The sequence below is a fragment of the Pithys albifrons genome, chromosome 12 (assembly GCF_047495875.1).
Source record: "Pithys albifrons albifrons isolate INPA30051 chromosome 12, PitAlb_v1, whole genome shotgun sequence".
Taxonomy (NCBI): domain Eukaryota; kingdom Metazoa; phylum Chordata; class Aves; order Passeriformes; family Thamnophilidae; genus Pithys; species Pithys albifrons.
In genome coordinates this window covers 9,909,582-9,927,851 of record NC_092469.1, presented here as the reverse complement: position 1 = coordinate 9,927,851, position 18,270 = coordinate 9,909,582, and the positions used below count along the sequence as shown (strand labels likewise).

At 38.3% G+C, this 18,270-nt stretch overlaps 1 long non-coding RNA gene across 1 annotated transcript in view; it reads left to right on the top strand.

Annotated features, from left to right (window-relative positions):
• The first annotated feature begins 3,121 nt into the window (after positions 1-3,121).
• LOC139677690 (uncharacterized) overlaps positions 3,122-18,270 on the top strand; it is a 30,675-nt gene continuing 15,526 nt past the window's right edge. The window contains exons 1-2 of the long non-coding RNA XR_011698903.1: positions 3,122-3,243; positions 4,789-4,869. This is a non-coding gene — a long non-coding RNA (uncharacterized lncRNA). The remainder of the gene's footprint in view (positions 3,244-4,788; positions 4,870-18,270) is intronic.

Here is an 18,270-nt window from a genome sequence, read left to right as displayed (position 1 = left end):
TTTACTTAGTGTTAATATATTTTAAGCTTGTGGTGTCCTAATTACACCTGTCCAAATGAGAGCAAAAAAATATTGGAATATTTTCCATTGAATATATCTCCACTGAGATAAAATGAAAATGTGGTATAATTTATAAAAGCTGTATTTAACAGAGAGAGAAAAAAAAGAGTTTCTGCATAAATCAGGGGTTACAAAGAGTTACTATAAATATGGGATACTATTATAAAGGAGTAGTTAGTTAGTGATGCTCTGGCAGACTTAAATTAATGTGCTTAAGGATGTTTAGAGAAACCCAGCATGAGTTTTGTAATAAGCTAAAGAACTGGTGCAGCACAGATAAAATAACTTATTTTATAATAGTATGTATGTATGTATATGTATGTATGTATGGCCAAACTTCCCGAACGAAGATTTGGGAAGGGCTGTCCGCACGTCGGTGTGCCCTTCCAGCCTGCGCAGTGGATTTTAGGTGAGGCTCAGCGTGCGCAGAACTGGCCCCACCATTTAAGTCCTGAGGTTCATCTGCCACAGCCGAGCGAGCTTGGACAGTGCCAGTGAAGTCCTCAGGACTAGAACCTACAGCACCCGGCATTTCCCAGGAGGTCTCCCATCCAAGTACTAATTTGGGGCTGACCCTGCTGAGCTTCCGAGATCTGACGGGATCGGATGTCAGGGAGGCATTTAAGGATGTTGGAAATATTAGAAGTATTTAGAGGTAGTGATAATATAATTGTTCATGTCCATGTAGAGAAAATGAGCAGAAAAAAATGAGTGATCTGTGTTGCTGGAGGTTTCATATATTCTGTGCTGACCACCCCTCTATAAGTGATAATTCTGCTGATTGTGATTCATTAATTCATAGCACAATACAGATCCAGACTCAGAGTGTGAATTTAGCAGGATAACGTGCATCTTTGCTGGAATAGTTTTGCTTTTCAGTCTAATTTTATTTGTTTTCAGCTTTGCAAAATTAATTTGAAAATCTGGTGAATGAAGAGAAACAGGAAATCCAGCTGTCAGTTGAAATGAGCTATCAAATTAATGCCATATGACAATGACAGTTTTTTAAATCATCCTTTGACCTGATTTGCCTCTGAAGGAGTTGATGCCAAAATACTTGTTCTAATACAGGCACATCCTTACCATTTTTATCAAGCCCACAAGCAGTTTAACCTCAAGTCTTAATGTGGAAAAACTATGAAATTATTAGGAAGTTTTGCTCAGTAAAGGAGTCTGGGTTTGTCTGACAAACCAGCCAGTTCCAGAATCAAATTTTTCCTCTCAGTGTAATATTCTCTCTATTACTGATATCAATAGTGTTAATGATAGCCACTAATTACCCTCTGTATTATTAGGGCTAGGGAATATTTATAATTGTTTTTCACAAGTAGAAGCTTGAGGTCATGGATCAACCAGCACACTGCAATGAAAGTGCATGAACTCATGGGTCAGAATTCTCATTTAACAGCAAAAGGGCTCTAATTTTTTTTCAATGACATTTCCATGTTTATCTCAGAATACTTTATTTCTAGTAAAGGAAAACATCTTTTAATTAAGCAGAATGTCATCATAAAATTGTTGCCTTTTTATGGCTAAAAAAATACACAGTATAGTTAAAAATAGTGTATGATTATTAATAAAAAACTTATTGTCTGTCCCTAGTGCCAGACTTTTTGCTTTTTGCTGTTCATTAAAAAATGTTAAATTATATTAGAATTTTCATATATTATATGATTTTATAATCCTACCAAAGAAAAGAAAAAAGTGTGCCAATATCTTTTTTGAGTCTTTATGGCAACAGAAAAAAGCAGGAATGGTTTGGCAGATATTTTAGATTGTTTGCTTTAAAGCTGGATTTTGAGCTTGTTTTTAACTGAGAACTATAATGAATAAGAACCAGTTGTTTCTCTGTGTCTTTTCCTGGAGGATCCCTTTGTCTCAAAAGGACTAGAAAGGAATCCTTCACAAAGATTTTCTCTCAGTTGTGGTATTGCTGATGTCAAGCATGCAAAAATCGTGAGTCAGCACTCCAAGAGTCACGAGACTGCATTGGAAAAAAAATTTTTAAAAGCAAGCTTTTCAATATCTACGTGGCACTCCTGTTTGAGCCTTTATGGTAAATTTATGGCACATTTTTTATACTTTTTCTGCAAATTGAATTCTTATTTTTCAAAACAAAAGAAGAAAAAAGAAGAAACAGCTGAATTTTCTTAAAAATTTGTAGGACTCCCAGAAAAGGGTTTCTGAAGAAGATCTGAAGCATTACAAACATTGTAATATAATTACAGGTGTTGGAAAGATGGATTTTATTTGTAAGAACTTTGGTCTAAATTGAGGTCAATAAAAACAAATGAAAAAGAACTGATTTAAAGAAAAGCAGAGAACCCTTCCTTTGTGTTTCAGAACCTCAGGGTGCCATAGTACCATCCATTCTGTGGCGCTTGCAACACAAATTCAGGAGAACAGGCCTCGTGTCTTTAAGGTTAAATAAAAAGCGGTATAAACATCTGATTGCCAGACAGAAGATACAGTCAGATAATGGCAAATAACACTTTGATTGGGGAAAAATGGAAAGGCAAAGTAGTGCAGATGCTGTTTTTCCAAAGATATAAGAAGACCTTTACCACAGTTTAAAAGACAAAGGCTATTTGAATCTAACAACATTGTCTGTGGCCAGAAAAAGCCCCAATTATTTTTAAAAATGTCACCTCATTCACATTCAGTGATCACAGAAAATGGAAACATTTTAAGGAGTAATTGTAAACATCTGCTAAAGAAAAAAACGAAAACACAACTAAGACAGAAATGAACTGCCAACACAAAATATTGTGTGAACAAATCCACAAAAACACCAGATCTGTAAATGGGTTCTATCTGGAATGTGAAAAAATTGATGATTATAAAAAAGATTAGAATCCACCTAAAAACATTTTATTCTAAGTCAGTCTGGCTGTCTACACAAATATCAAGGAATGTGGCTACACTTGCATTTCTGTAGCAACTTTGGCCCCTGCTGCTTTCCCTGCCCTGTTCCAAGAGAAGCGTTTGCACAGTCACAGGGAATTGGACTCAAACTGATCTAACAATTCTTTTTTTTCTTTTTTTCAGCTGGATCAGTTAAGAAAAAGTCAATGGTGGTGCAGATGGTGATGACAGCTCATACAGAAACACTGCTAGATTTCTAACCATTGCCTCAAAATACTGATTTCAAACTGCAGTACTGTAATGACAACACAAATGAAGGTAAATCAGATCCTTCTGTTTTTCAGAAAGTGCTCTCCAAATCTGAAGCCAAGAAACAAGGGGAAAGCATCTATAGATCTGCATCTCAGCACAACATTTAAATGTGTTGGGCAACTTGCAGGATCCAGGACTGCTTTGTAAGATCTGTTGACTCCAGGATGGAGTAACAGAATGACTGAATTAATAAAGAAGAGAAAGGAAAGGTGTGAATCACTCAGTTTTCCAAGTATATCTGTGCAGTTAAAGATGCTTACACAAACAATTCATATGTCTTATTGTAGAGATATAAGGCCCCATGTGCTCTGGCACAAATAATCATGTGCACATTTTCTAAAATACAGCAGGCAGCCTGGGTTGGCTCAGGTCATCTTAATGCCAAACAGCACATCTAGAAGCAGCTGTTCTGGCTGAAAATGTTTTATCACCATCCTTCGGTAGAAGCTTGCAACTGGCTGATCAGCTCATTCGAACTATTCCTAACCTATCCCCTCCTGTGATTGAGGAAAATCAGCCCGATTCTGTGTGGCTGTGGGCAGACAGGCTGTGCTGGGCTAAAAGGTTACTGAGCACAGGTGCCTTGCATTGCCTTCCCATGCTGCAGCTTTCCCTGCCCCCAGTCTGCTCCTGGCCACTCTCTGATCTAAGAGCTGACAGTTACTCACCTTTTTTTATTTGTTTTTAACATAGTAGTGTCTGCCCTTCTTCAGCACAGGGGGCAACACTGGGGAGAAAAATCTGCTGGCAAGGTCAGTGTGATTCTTTGCTCAAGGAGCAGTGCTAATTGGAGTACAAGGGAAACCATCAATTTTTCAAAAAATAAGCCCACAATCTTCAGAGTTGGCCAGAACTGAGAATGTAATGAGGGACTTCTGGGAAATGAAAGTTTCAGAAGAAGAATCCTAGAGACCTTGGTGATTAGCTCTCTAAAAAACCATCCTGAAATTATAAGAAATATCAAAGTAGCTTGATGCCTATGGCTTGTTCTAGTTCATACTTGGGCTAAATTACAGGAGATTGGAACCCTGAAGGACGACTGTTTGTGGAGGGTGGGTAATATTTAATGTTATGTTTATCATGTACTTTTAACTCTCAAAATATGTATGTAGGTGGTGTTTGTGGAGGTTTGTTTTTCCTACTCAGTAGCAGCAAATGAGGCATGTGGAGGAATGAGGACTCAGTGCAGGTTGCCTGTATTTGGGTGTCAGTTGGGCCTGTGCTCTGCAAATAGAACATAAAGACCAACTCCTGAGCAAAGCCAAATGCTCATGAAAAGCATTTTTCTAAGGAACTTTCTTGAAATATGGCACATGATTTCAGAAGAACTATGATAAGTCTTTTTGAAGGTCTTAAAATGTATGAAATATTAAACGTGTACTTTGAAACTGCTTTTTTTTTTGTAGTTTGGTAATGGAGAATTGGCTGTTGGTTTTACCCTGCGGCCAGGAAGACAGTAACAAACATAATTAGAAAAGAACAAGCTTTTTAAATCCTCACTATGAACTGCTAGTATTTTCCCAGAAAATTATTCCATTCTTTTTTATCTAGGTTGAAGAATGCAAAATGAAACCTCTCTCCCAGCATTGGAATCCCCTGTTGATAGTAGTTGATTCTGCATAAAGAATACAGGTAAAAATAACATTTTTGCTTACCTTTAAGGAAATTAGAAATTCCAGAGGTGCCATGAGACTAGAAAATCTTTTTAAACTGGGATTATCACACTGAATACTTGTAGACAACAGGAAAAGAAATGGGGTTCAAACTTACAATTTTAATTAAGTACCAGCCCTCCAGGATCATTCAAGCCATAGGTCATAATCCATGGGTTCCATGGTGCATTCAGCCTGGCTTTGGGCTCCTATGGCTGAATCAAATTGGTTCAGTGAAATGATGTAAAGTATTGAGGTGGTCTAAAGTCACTCTGTTGGTTCAAAATTTGTTTTTGAACATTTTAGCTTTTTCCTGGAAGGCGCTGCATGTGTCTGGAAACCAACTTTCCAACATCTAATTTTAATCCTGTTAAATCATAGAATGAAAACCATAGACCTGCCAACAAACAAACAAACATATAGAGTGTGATTTTGCAGGTTTCATTGCCATTGTTAGCCTATGACTAAGAACTAGTAATCATACCTACTGAGGAATTATTGGTCATAATAGACCTGTTGTTAACAGTCATATAACCACAGCTGTCTAAAGATGTGAATCTTGGATTTTCTGCTCAGTCAATTATATCAGTTCAAAACTCGGTCCACTACTCTGTCTCCTCCTGATATGTTGGATTATAATACATTAAAAACACCAGAAACTAGAAAAAGAAAGCTTAAGTATGAAGGTTAATATTCTCCCATGATCTTTGTATTTTGAGTATAGCATGTCTCAAACAGGATTACAGGCTTTTTTTTCCCAAGTTACAAATATTTGCATTGCAGAAGCCAATTTAGAGAAAAATGACTAGTTAAATACAAGTTGAATTTGTTGGTGCTGTTATGTGTTTCTCCATTGTCTCTCCACTTTGAGCTCTGCTCTTATCAGATAGAAACCAGAAGAATGTTGGTTTTAATTGCCGATTGTAAATGTGACAACCTGTACTTTCAGCAGTGGTGTTTGTTAGCTTTAGGGAACAGAGATGTTAGACGACAAAATAAGTTACCTGTATTCCTGCATAGACTTCAGTGGGAGTCCCAGATGCTGCCTGAGGGTGCAGCCTTTTTATTTTTTAATCATTAAATTTATCTGTGTTTTATGAGCCACCTACTTTTGTAAAATTAAAGTTAATCTGGAATAACTGTACATCAGTGGTGTTGTTCAGATATACACTAGCCCAGTTACTGTAGAATTGTGCCTGCTGAACAGAGTTCTTACTAGGGCATTGTCACCCTTTGGGCACAATTTAGGAATTCAGCTCAGTGCAGGTGATAAACTGACTTCATATGCAGACACTTTGCTGAAAATATACAAAATTAATGAGTTGGAATTTTTTTCCACTCAGGGACATGTTGCACTTCTTTCTAGTAGGAGAGACACAAAACTAGAATGTGATTGAAGAGTCAGAAGGATATTGGTCTTTGCTACTGGCTCAGAAAGTTCAGAAGTAGGAAAAGTGACACAAGGATACAACCTTTTCACTTTCACTACTGCACATAGTTCAAAACTGAACATACATACTTTGGTTTTCTTTTTCCTGTCTTGGTTCATTTGTGTTGGACTGCAAAACTGATTAGTTCAAATAAGTGGCATTAGTGGGCCTTCCAGTTTGCCAGCAACTACCACAGCATCTCCTTTATCCTGATAGAATCTTCTGCCAGGTTCAATGAGCAGTTTGAGTTCAGATAAGGAGAAGGCTTTGGGTGTGGTTTTCTAGTCTGAGCTCTTTACAGCAGTGCTAAAATTGTGCATGTGGACATAAACATCACCACAACAGTGAATGTGAGTCTGAAAGTCAGCACGAGGCTGTGTGTGGCACCTCAGCATCTTCCCAAGGGCTCTCCTGATGCACACAGGGCTCCCAAGGCTTTTAATGTTCCTGTTATTTCTTTTCAGCCTTAGCATACACATGACATTAGTATCAATGGCATGAACACATCACTCTTCTTTTGGTTTAGAAAAACTAGGTAAAGGAAAATGGCATTTCACAAACAAAGCCAACATGCAGCTGCATAAAGGCTCAGAAAATGTCCTTAGGTTTGCTTAGGAACGAGACTAAGACTAGAGTTTGATTCTTTATCCTGATAGTACAGACTTGTTTCTTCAGGTTTAGTTTTATTTTGGTTTGGTTAGCTTGTTGTTGGGATTTTTAATAGTTAACTTTAAGGGGAAATAATTATAAAAGGCCTACATGTTTACTTTTAAACACAGCATTTTTTCCACTCTGCCCCAAGTCTGACATTTTAATGACCTGCTTTGCCTTGGTTTTTACTGGCAGCGTATATTGAAGGAGTATTTTATGTACAGTTTTAACATTTGAACAACGCAGCTTCGTGTTCTGTTCCTCTTTTATGTTGTGGAAAATGTCTTTTAAGTTTTTATTTCTTTTAATTGCCTACTAATTTCAGGGCATTTTTATAAATATCTCTAGAAACTTTTAGATTATCAGTAAGGGTTATTCATTTAAGAAGAGCAAGCAAAGTAAAGGCTGCATATATTTTCACTCAAATTACTGTCCTAAATGACTCCATGGGGGGTTTCTTATAGGGGTCACTGAGAGGCAGAAAGGAATGTTTTTTCTTCTTTGCTTTGTCACAAAAATTAGGTTACAAGGGTTGTAAATGCAGGTAATACTTTTTATTACTACATTTTCCTCTGTAATGAATATAACATTTCTTCTTCTCATATAATGATACCCACTGAATGTCTCAGTACTTAGCATTTTTACTCTAACCTTTAACAAAGTCTAAAGTAATTCCCCTTTATAAGGCTTGCAAGCAAATTTGAAGGCAAGAAAGAAACCCCATATGGCAGGATCCTTGCTGGTAGTGTAAGATTGGAGCAGAGCACTGTCTTGCTCACTGCCAGCAAGCTCATCAATAAGGCCAACCCTCGAGTAGGTGAGGTGGTGAGAAGTAAAATCTAAAACTGGAGAAGTCAAAATTCTGAACAAGGAAGACCAGAAAATTTTGCAATGCAAAATACAAAACTAGTCACGTGTTGTCCTGCTGTAAAACAAATTGCTCTGTGCCAGTCTGCCAGAATCTCTAGTTCCACACCAGACGTGGTCTCACTATTGCTTTGAGATCTGGGCCACACAGTCACACTGAGGGAGCAGCTGCCCCCTGTCCAAGCTGGGCCGTGTCCCCGGGTGGTTTCTGAGTCTGAGCTCAGGGCCACTCTCTCCAGGGGACTGCACCTCCTCCCAGTCCTGCTCTTCAAGAGGGCATTAATATTCTCTGAAAGGCAGCTACTCATCTGCAGCTCTGTAAGGCCGACCCACTTTGATCTCGGCCTCAGAAACAGAACGATGGGGGATAAGAGTTCAAAGTATAAGAAGAAACTCAATATGCAAAGAATGTACTACATCTTAATAAGTAAAAAGAATTCCCTCCATTTGTTGCCATTGTAAGGAAAAAATAGTTTAATATCTTTATGGGATTAGGACTCCATGGTACTTTGCTAATGAGTGGCCAGAGCTATTAAGATTTTCCCTATGTCTCCAGATAGGCTGGCAAACAAACATCAATAAACAATGGCAAGTCTAAGGCTGGCTATTAAGAGTTTGATCTGGTGAGTATTTTATTTATGTTGAGTTATTTTGTTTGTAGACCCAGTAGAGTAAATACGTAACATAGAATTTCAATCTTTTCCTTACAAGCAACCTGAGGATTAAGGAAATTACTAGTAATGAATGGTGGCTTTCTAACAAAGTTTATCACAAATGACCCTGGATTGTGAAGTGTTCATTATTCAGGTGGCCGTAGATGGACAGGAGATTCAGAAAATTACCAGTGAGGACAAAATTCCTTGTTTTTAACTGGTTCATTCAGAACGGTGGAGGTATCGTTCACATGAACACTTAACCTGCATAGCAATGACAAATACCAGCAAATTTAGCTTTCATAAGTGTATTTGAGAAAGATTAGCACACACCATTCAGTTCAAGTTTTAGTTTTTAGGTTAGCTGCCTTTCATATTAATCAGCTTTATTTTTTTTCAGAGCTGCCTTTTCTGTGTAAGAGCAGTGGGTAAATGCCATGTTTAATAACCCCTTAGATCCACTAATTCCTTTTTCCAGCAATTGTGTGGTTTCCAAAAAAAATTACATTTGTATAATTGGAAGAAGAAATGCAGAAATGAATGTTGTTTGTCTCTTAAGTGTTGAAGAATCTTATGTTTTGAGGAATCACATAACCCTTTCAGGACCATTTACTGTTCCTCAAAATTCTTTCTATTTGTTTTTCCAAGTCCTATAAGTATGGTAAAATTTAAAGTCAGCACAAGATACTTTTTCACTTGATCAGCTCAGATGCCAATTGTCACAATGAAGTATGGCATACAAAGCAGAGTGAGATATTTCACATGTAAATCTGATTTTCTGAGTATGATGACAGGAGTTACTAGCAAGGATTTTCATCAGGTCCACATTGAAACATTAATTCCTTATTCTGTTCTCATGATTGATAAACAGCCATCTGTCTCTAGCACCAACCTGACTGCCTGGAAACAGGTTACTAAATTCTCTTCCCTACAAACCGTGGTTTCATTCTCCTTGTGGAAAATGTTTGAGAAGTATCAGAGGCTTGTACACTAGAGGCCAAGCATGAAAAACTTGTCAGTCAAGAGAATGTCACCCCCATAAATGTCCCTACAAGCTTTTTCCTCTTTTCTGGTTTGAAAGGAGAGTAGCTTTAATTAATTTATTGGTTGGCATCTGTTTAACAGGCATAAATGTATGATGGGATTCTGAACACACCTGGCCTTTTTTTAATGTAACCTCCAAAAAGATTTTGATCTTATTTTTAGCTTTAACCTTATAAAAATGTAACAGCACAAAGAATTCTTACAGTGACTAAACTCTTTTTTTTCTTTTTTCTTTTTTTTTCTTTTTTTTGTTTAATCCCAGTTTCAAAGGAATTTAGCTATGACCTGGATTTTAATTTTCTTGGGGATTTTACTAATGCTTGAGGGGGGAAATCTGGTACATTTTCAGCATATTAAATACCTGTTTATGTCAAAGTAGTCATTAGATTTCTAACTGATGTGATTGCAGTACACTGATTCAGCAAGGAGTATGTCTGGATATTTATCATCTTCAGTTATGCTTTCATTAGAATATGATTTCTTTATTTTCATTATAGAGGCACGCTACCTAAATATTGCTCAGTTTTGAAACCATTTAATTATCCTGTCATCAGTGCAACATTATTCAATTTTACATTAAAATTGTTTTCTTGGAGACCTAAGCTAGATTCAAATAAACTGTTCATTTTTGGCAACCAGGAAGAAATGGAGTCCTTGTAAAAATCAGACTTTGGAGTGAGGAAGTTGGCGATTTTTTTCATTAGTTTCATAGGGCTCATTGTTCCTATTCTGGAAACTTTATAGCTGCAATCACCTACGGCTAGAATCTGATTTTTACTGAGCTGCTATAATAATTACACTAAGTACTTTCTGTTTGTCACTGACAAACAGCAATCCTTGAATGTCACTTAAGGAAAATAGAAACTTTTATATTGTGGCTTAGTTTCCAAAACTTCATGGTTTGAGTTCTCAGGAATAAGTGCAAGCTTTTCATTAAATAAAACCGAATCAAACAAAAACCCTATCATGGATTTTGCATATAACTAGGAGATTTCTCAAACTCTTGGGCATACTCACAGAGATGTGATAAAATATTTTGCTAAGAAACTTAAGTATGACTTACTGAGAACTGAAGGTTGACAAGTTTAAATACTGTAATAGCAAAACAAACAAACAAAAACCTTTCAGTTCACTTGTGGATTAGCAGTTAATACTCTGAAATCCGCAAGCTATGGCTATCTGTGCTGTTATAATCCAAAAGAAGAACTCCACTTTTTCTGTTTTTTCAAAGGAAGATCTTAATCACCTCTTTGTAAGCCACCAACCCCCTTATTAACAGTCTGGGCCCAATCCTCCCTTGAAAGGATGGCCCCAGCAAACTATGGGCTTTGATCCTAAATTGAGAACAACAACTACCGAAGGTAACAGTATGTGATTAAGGGCTGCAAAATTTGGGCCACTGACATTAGTGAGACTGACTGCTCATGTGAGTAAAGAGCAATTTCATAAGATTAAGGACCATTATTATGTTTGGTAGTTGTATTCTTATTAACCCTTCCTCCTTATTTATTCAGCTTAAATAAATTGAGCAATATTAATGTATTGTCAATATCAACATTATTCAGTGGAAACTAAAGGGAAAATGACTGCTGTGTGGTTTTTTTTTTTTTTTTTTTAATTATGAAAACTTCTGTTTGAATCAGAAATACTGCATACTGTAAAAACTATTATTGGTACAGTTGCTAGTCTTGCTCTTTGATGTTATATTTTTAAATCAGTTACTGACAATCTGAGTCATTAAACACAGTTTTTTGTTGACATTAACTTGGTCTCACGCACACACAAATTGTTTTCCTACTGTTCTAAATGTCTCCCAGTAAGTGCGTCCAGTGAGGGGATTTGGAGAGCTGGGACCAGACACCTGCTCAGGCCTGGCACAGGGGCCATGTCCTCTACTCGAGAGAGAAGGAGATAATGGCATTTTCCCTCCAGTTCCCATCTACAAGCAAGGGCAAAGAGAGTATAGCATTAATAACTGGGCTGTTCAGATAAGTTCTACAACCAAACCAGAGAAAGTGACTCTCTCCTAAGAGAATTGTCCCCATCTTTGGGAACTGGAGAGGTCCCTCAGCTGACCTGTATATTCTCTTTGTAAAAATGTAGGTACAAGTGCTACCCCACAAGCCTTGGGATGGTAATTTTTCTGAGGTAGGGAAGATACCTGAACTGGATTGGTTTGCTTCTCTTTAAACTTCAGTTTATCTGCAGAACAAGGCATTGTGACAGCTATGACACTGAGGGACCAGAAGCAAACTTTGGGGATTTTGGGGGAGGGGGGGAAGGTAGACATTTAACTTGCTCTACCTGAACTTTGTAAAACCCTCGCAGTGGTACTTCACTGATTTCAGATTTTTGTGTTTGTTGCAAATAGGAAATGTTGAAAGAACCTGGAGCTTAACAGCTTAGCTCTTTCCTTTGAGAGGAAATAGAATTAGGACCTGCATGTGCTTGGCTTATACTCCATAATACATTTTATTATTAGAATTATAAATTAGGCCCCTGAGCACAAAAATACAGCATAACTGAAAACATAACTAACCAGGGTAAATTGATGCCTGCTCTAGTGTATTTTACCATCACAGAATACCAGAGACTGCCTCTTGCTCTGAGCCCTCCACATTAAGTGGGTCTGTTGGCACAGTATTGCACTGCTGTAACCAGTCGAGGGCTTGAATCTGAGCCACGTTTTGGTTTCCATCCATTCATCACAACTGGAGAGTCTTGTAGGTTTTTGGCTGACTTTAACCTCCTACAGGTGGTGGAAGGCCAGCTGTAAGTGTGTTTGTTCTCATTAGCTGTGCAATAAGCCCTGAGCTTTCCTGTGCTAGTGATGGCAGAGAGATTATCTTGTGTATGTGTGTGGTTGCAAGTCTTTTCACACTGGCATTTAGTAGTGTCATGATTCAGGGGTGCAGCAGTCAGTCCTTTGCTTACCATATTCCACAGGATGGAGCAGTCAGAAAACCTGTGATAGTGATACAGCCCTGTTTCCTTGACATTATGCAGTTATCCAATTTTTTTAAAATGGAGGTAGCAATACTACCCCACTCAACTTGTGCTTGATGACTACAATCACGAATGTTTCTGAGGAGAGACAGTTATTTGAATCAAATTGGTTGTCTTCTTTGTAACTTCACCTTATCTTGCGAAAATACTGTCAGAATAATATATGCTTCCTTTATAACCAAGAAGTTCTACTCTTGATCGATAGGACTTACTTTTCATTTGTCAGCTTAATGAATTATTAGTCTTCCAGGGTTTTTTAGTACATTTCAGACTCTTTTTATGCAGCAGACAGCTGTGACAAGCTGAGATGGAAAACTAGCCTAAGCCCTGGTGCTAAATAGAGACCGGTTCTCTTAGATCTCACTGGGTGCTCCTTACATCTGTAACTAAGGTTGAAGTACTTGGACTAATGCCAACAGCTGTAGCCAGAAATGGTGCTGGGAGAGTGCCCTTGTGCCTGGGCTTGACACTTTGAGACAGTGGTTATACCTGGGAACTCACTGTGGCCCTGATGGGAGAGTTGAGGCTGAGAAACATGTCCTTTGCAAGCAGAAAGGTTTTGACAGTATGGCAAAGAACCTTATGGACTGGTGTCCTCAGAAATTTCAGCTGATTGGGCTTCAAAGGCACGGTATGTAACCCATCTCCCTGCATGTCAGGATTGTTGCTGCAAACCAAACCATGCAGCTCTCTGGAGCTCCAGAGAAACTGTAATTTAGAGGAGCTGGGATTTGACTTTCCAGGTTAGGCTGCTATTCCAATTGCGTGCAGCAGGCTGCATACCACTGGAGAATAAAACACTTAGCAAATGCAACAGAGCTTTACAGCTGACCAGTGGTAACATTAAGTGCTTTAGCATTGTCCTCTCAGGATTTCATCAAGCTTGTAATTTTCCTTTTTTTTTTTTTTTTTTTTCCTTGGGGGCAAGTATGGGGTGGTTACTTTGGGTCCATATGAGGAAAATGAAGATTTCACATTCAGTAAGTTGGTTTGTTCCATAAACATTAACTATGCATGTTAAAGCTGTCCTAGGGCAACCCTGATGTGCACACAGTAGTGTGCACATCTTTTCTATAAATATTTGTAGTTGATCATGCATTACAATAGAGCATTCCTCTCTTTTGACTTTGCCCTTTTTTTTTTCTACCTTGCTCATTTGGTTTGCACAGAAAGGGGAAGAAGTTTTTATGGAAAAGATAAACTATAGACTCAACTCTGTGTGGAGATGTGTGTGTATGTTAATAAAGTCTTTTGAAAAGTTGGTTATGGAATTTTGGTGAGAAGATATTGCCTCCATTTTTATGAAGCTAGTGAAATTTTTGGGCTTTGTTTATCTATGTACAAAGTTCAGTGGAAAAGAGTAAATAAGAATGACAAGCAAACATCAGAAGTTAAAAGTTAGCTTCAGTTCTAGTATTGCATCGGAAATGCCATATTCCTCTTCTTTCATTTCCTCTGTCAACACTTCCTCCAACTTTTGTATGCTACTATATTTCAAAACTTTTTTACCAATAAATGGAAGTCTTCAGATGTCACTCATGTTTTAGATACTTTGCTGCTCTGATATCCCCAAATGCCAGCAGTCTTGGGAGTGTGTTTCTGAGTGCCTTAAGACTTTAGAATAGCCAGAAATATTCTCTGAATCACAAAAACACATCATCCAGTTGTAGTGAAAAAAAAACTTAGGGGACTAAGGATTAATATTTTCAAATTCCTTCTAGTATACGACTTTATACTATAATATTATTTCTGGTTCTGTTCAAGTGTTGGCTAAACCAACACTCAGAGCACCCTAAACCAGGCAGTTCCAAATCTGGGCAGGCATTTTGGCAACATGCTGTCACTGGATCCTGAGTACAATCCTCTTGTTTATTGACTAGTAAAACAACATTAGTGAAAACAAACTAAAATTGTAATTGTTTTTAAGTAGTGGCAGGTCTTCTTAAAAGCTTAAAATGACTTGACATTTCCATAAGTCCTTTGCATGATCCTAACTTCATGACAGGATTGCAAAATAACTCAAACATGATATACAAAATGTAGTAAAATTTCCCTGGGTTCTATCCTTTGTAGGGTTATGGCAATTTTGTATGTAAATTCAAGCCTCTAATATTTTAACTGCCATAAGTTCTAGAAAGCAAAATTCTTTGTATTTTTAGTAGATACTATTGCATTTATTATGTGAAAAGTCTGTACATTTCAAACAATTATTTTATAAATACACATAGGAAAGCTTACATTATATATGGAGAATATACTGCTGTAGTTTTCTTTTTTTAAAGGAATAATTGAACATTACTGGTCTGGTATCACTGTCTTTTCATTTGTCTTTCATCACTATGCCTTTCAATACCATTCATCTATGGACTAATGCAATGCCTGCTGAAGTCAATAGAAGTCATTCAGTTGACATCAGTGAACAATGAATCAGGTTCTTTAAAAATAGGAAGAAACTGGAGTTTACAAGGGTTAAACAGAGCACTGAGGAAAAACACTCTGAGACAGAAATTGTGGCTTCTCCCGTGCCCATAGAGCACCTGGCACTTCCCTGACATTCAGAACAGTGACAAAATGAACCCATCCTAAGTCTCCATTGGTAGCTTTGATAAGGGAAGGCAGTTTTGCCAGTCGACATCTGAATTGTTTTTCTATGCAAAGCCTTAGCAGGTATCAATAATTGTAAACCACAGTAAAAATCTGCTCAGATAGGTGTCATTGATGCAGATGTTGAAAATCAGTTTATTTGCTTTTGTCCAGTCTTTCTAAAGAACTCACTTTGCTATCAGTCTTTCTTTGTTCTGATTAAGTTGTAATCACTCAAAAGCAGATTCAGAAGCTCCCCCTCCTTCCTTCAGAGAGACAGTGTTTTGTTTTATACCCAAATGTGACATTGCACACTGGTGCGGTTGAAAAAGGCTGCAATGATCAATTGAGGGCCCAATCAAAGCCTAACAGATAGGCAGCCATTCGTCGCTGTTTGATATAAAAGGTGTTTTATTTCTCATCACTTTTTTGTCACTGAAAGAATGCTTCCTACGTGCAGATTAATTAAAGTGTAAACATTAAATATTGATTGATGCATTATCAGCATGGAGCAGTTGCCTCCACTCAGATTGATTCCTGCAGTGATTTATTGTCATATTTGTGGAGTCATTTCACTCGATAACAAAGAGAAATAGCCTGCTCCCTCTACCTTTCAGGCTTGCTTTCTGGCACTTGCACTGCACCTCCTCATCCTCAGCAACTCCTTTTTTTTGTCTTCTAGAACTAGCACAGCCTCACCATATTTTCAGGAGAAAAGTTTAGGTCATTTTGTTTCAGCATTTGCATAGTAAGTTGTAGTTCAATAGGAAGCTCACAGACCTGTGCTCTCAAATGGAACATCTCTGGTTAACACTTCCACCCCCTGTCCCACTCAGCTGCTTTCCATGACCCTGCTCAGGCATAGCTTTGCAAGGACAGGTTCAAATCATTCAAATTAACTCACTGCCAACTTGACAGAGAGGTGAACTTTCAACAGAGTAACATTTTTCAGGTCAGTTGTATGGCTAAATTATCCAATTAGTTACTCTGGGTAGGAGCACAGCCACACAGTAGAATATCAATTTAAAGTTTAGGTTTTTACTGTGTTTTTGGACAAATGCATAAGAGGCCTCCATTAAAGTCTAGTGGAGTATTTAAAATAAATCAACGTTTTGTGGGATGTTACTGAGCATCTGAGTTAGAAATTTATTTTTTTAATAGTATTCAATTTCTGTAGCTTTTGGAAGTGAATTCAAAAGACATAGTAATCCAAACCCCTTCCTCTTCTCCTGAAAGTCTTTAATGTTCTTACTGTGTTCATCTGCATCAGGAGTGGCTCTTGCACAGCACTGCACATTGTGAGACCCACTGCTCACAGCCATCTCTGCCAAAAGGAGCTGCGGCCCTGATGGCAGGTGTTTGTTCCAGGCTGCTGTCCTCCCTCCTCCTGTGTGTTTTCCTGGGGTGGATGGTCATTCAGCATGTCTGCAGACAGAAGCTGCCTGTGCAGGCTCAAGGTACCCTCAGTGACCCAAACAGCTACAAATGAAAACTTATTTGTGAAATTGCTTTGTTCTGCAGTAACAAAACTTAATCTCTTACATACATGGCTTTCATTTAACATTCAGAGAATTAGATTACTCAAAGTCTGCTGAAATCAATTGTGTGAGCAAGACCACAAAAATATGTAATAGGCAACTGGTGATTTTGATTCAGTCAAGCAGCAAAACATTAACCTTTGGTCACAGTAGCAACAAATGCCAGACTTGTGAATTTACTGCAGCAGATAATTTCACTCTAGTCCTGCAGGAAATCATAGGAATGGTTTCCTACATAAGCAGAAGCCATGCCAAACTGGCTCCCTAAGAATGGTGTGCTATTATTTCTCTAAAAGGCTGTTGCAAAAATGGTGTGAGACTTCATTAAGATAGGTATGTACTTGTACTGCTGCCATTCCTGACCATCCCTGTCACTCCCAACAGTACTTCTAGAGGTTTTTTATATTTTACAGATGTACATACCCAAACCTGGGAGAAAATGCTGCTGTTCTAGGTCCTTCCTCCCCATGCATTTCCTACCAGATGCTTTTCCTGCTCTCCTTTTGCTCTGCCATTTTCCATTCCAAATCAAAATTCTTGCTTTTTGCATCAGCTTGATGAAGTCTGGGTAGTCATACCTAAATTGGGCACTCCTAAAATTAAAAAGGTATTGCAAAAACATGCTTATCTGGATCACTTCAAAGAAGTACTCTCACAAAGATCACTTTTCCCCTGATCTTTATTTGCTGTTGCCCTTCCTACCCGCTGAACGCCACCGTTGTCACTTGTTGTTAGACTGTCAGCCTGATTGAAGCTGTCAGCTCTGCCAGGGAGGACCTCGCCTTGCTCTTTGTCTCCAGCCAGCTGCGCAAACCAGCATGGCTGTGCAACCACCACTGCTGCAAAGGCAGTGCTGTAAACCTCATGCCTGCAAGACTGCTGTAAACAAAATCAACTGTCCCTGTAATTTTTGTGGAGTACACTTACACTTTTATAAAGCTTTTTATTCAAAAATTCTAATGCATTTTGTGCCAAGATGCAGAAACATTCCTAAAGATCTCTATTTTTTGATGAAAACATACATCATCTATGAAAATAATAGTTTCTTTCAATACTTCTGGTATGACAGATAAAGACTTTCTAGCAGTTAGAATTGTATTATCATCATTTAGATAGGGCCACACAAAAACAAATGAGCAGACATCTCGGTTGCAAAGGATCTGTTTTGCAGAGCAGATGTTGACTTGAGAAGCATGCACAGAACTGTTCCTTCTGGGGACGCTGGAGAATCCTTGAAAACAATTGGAAAAGCTCTTTTGGCTGCAGGCTTTCCTCCCTGTGTTCAGTGGGTGATATGCAGAGGTGCTCATGCTCAGCTTGGACCTAACTGAAACGTGCATGTAACTGTGAATGGTTCCCAGAAGGAAGCAGCCGCAGGGAAGACACCAGCGCATGCAGAGCTGTGACTCTGGGGTGCTTTGTCCCTGCGTGTTACCCTGAAGGGCGTGGCCACTGTAGGTGCTTCTCAGCTGTTGGTCTGCATCTTTGTTCCTTTGCAGTAAGGGATTTGCCTGAGCTGAGTATCAGTGTAGTAAACTACTACAGCTAGAGTTACACCACTTGTGGTTTTGCTTGGAAGAAGCAGTGTAAGCCAGTACACAGCAAATCT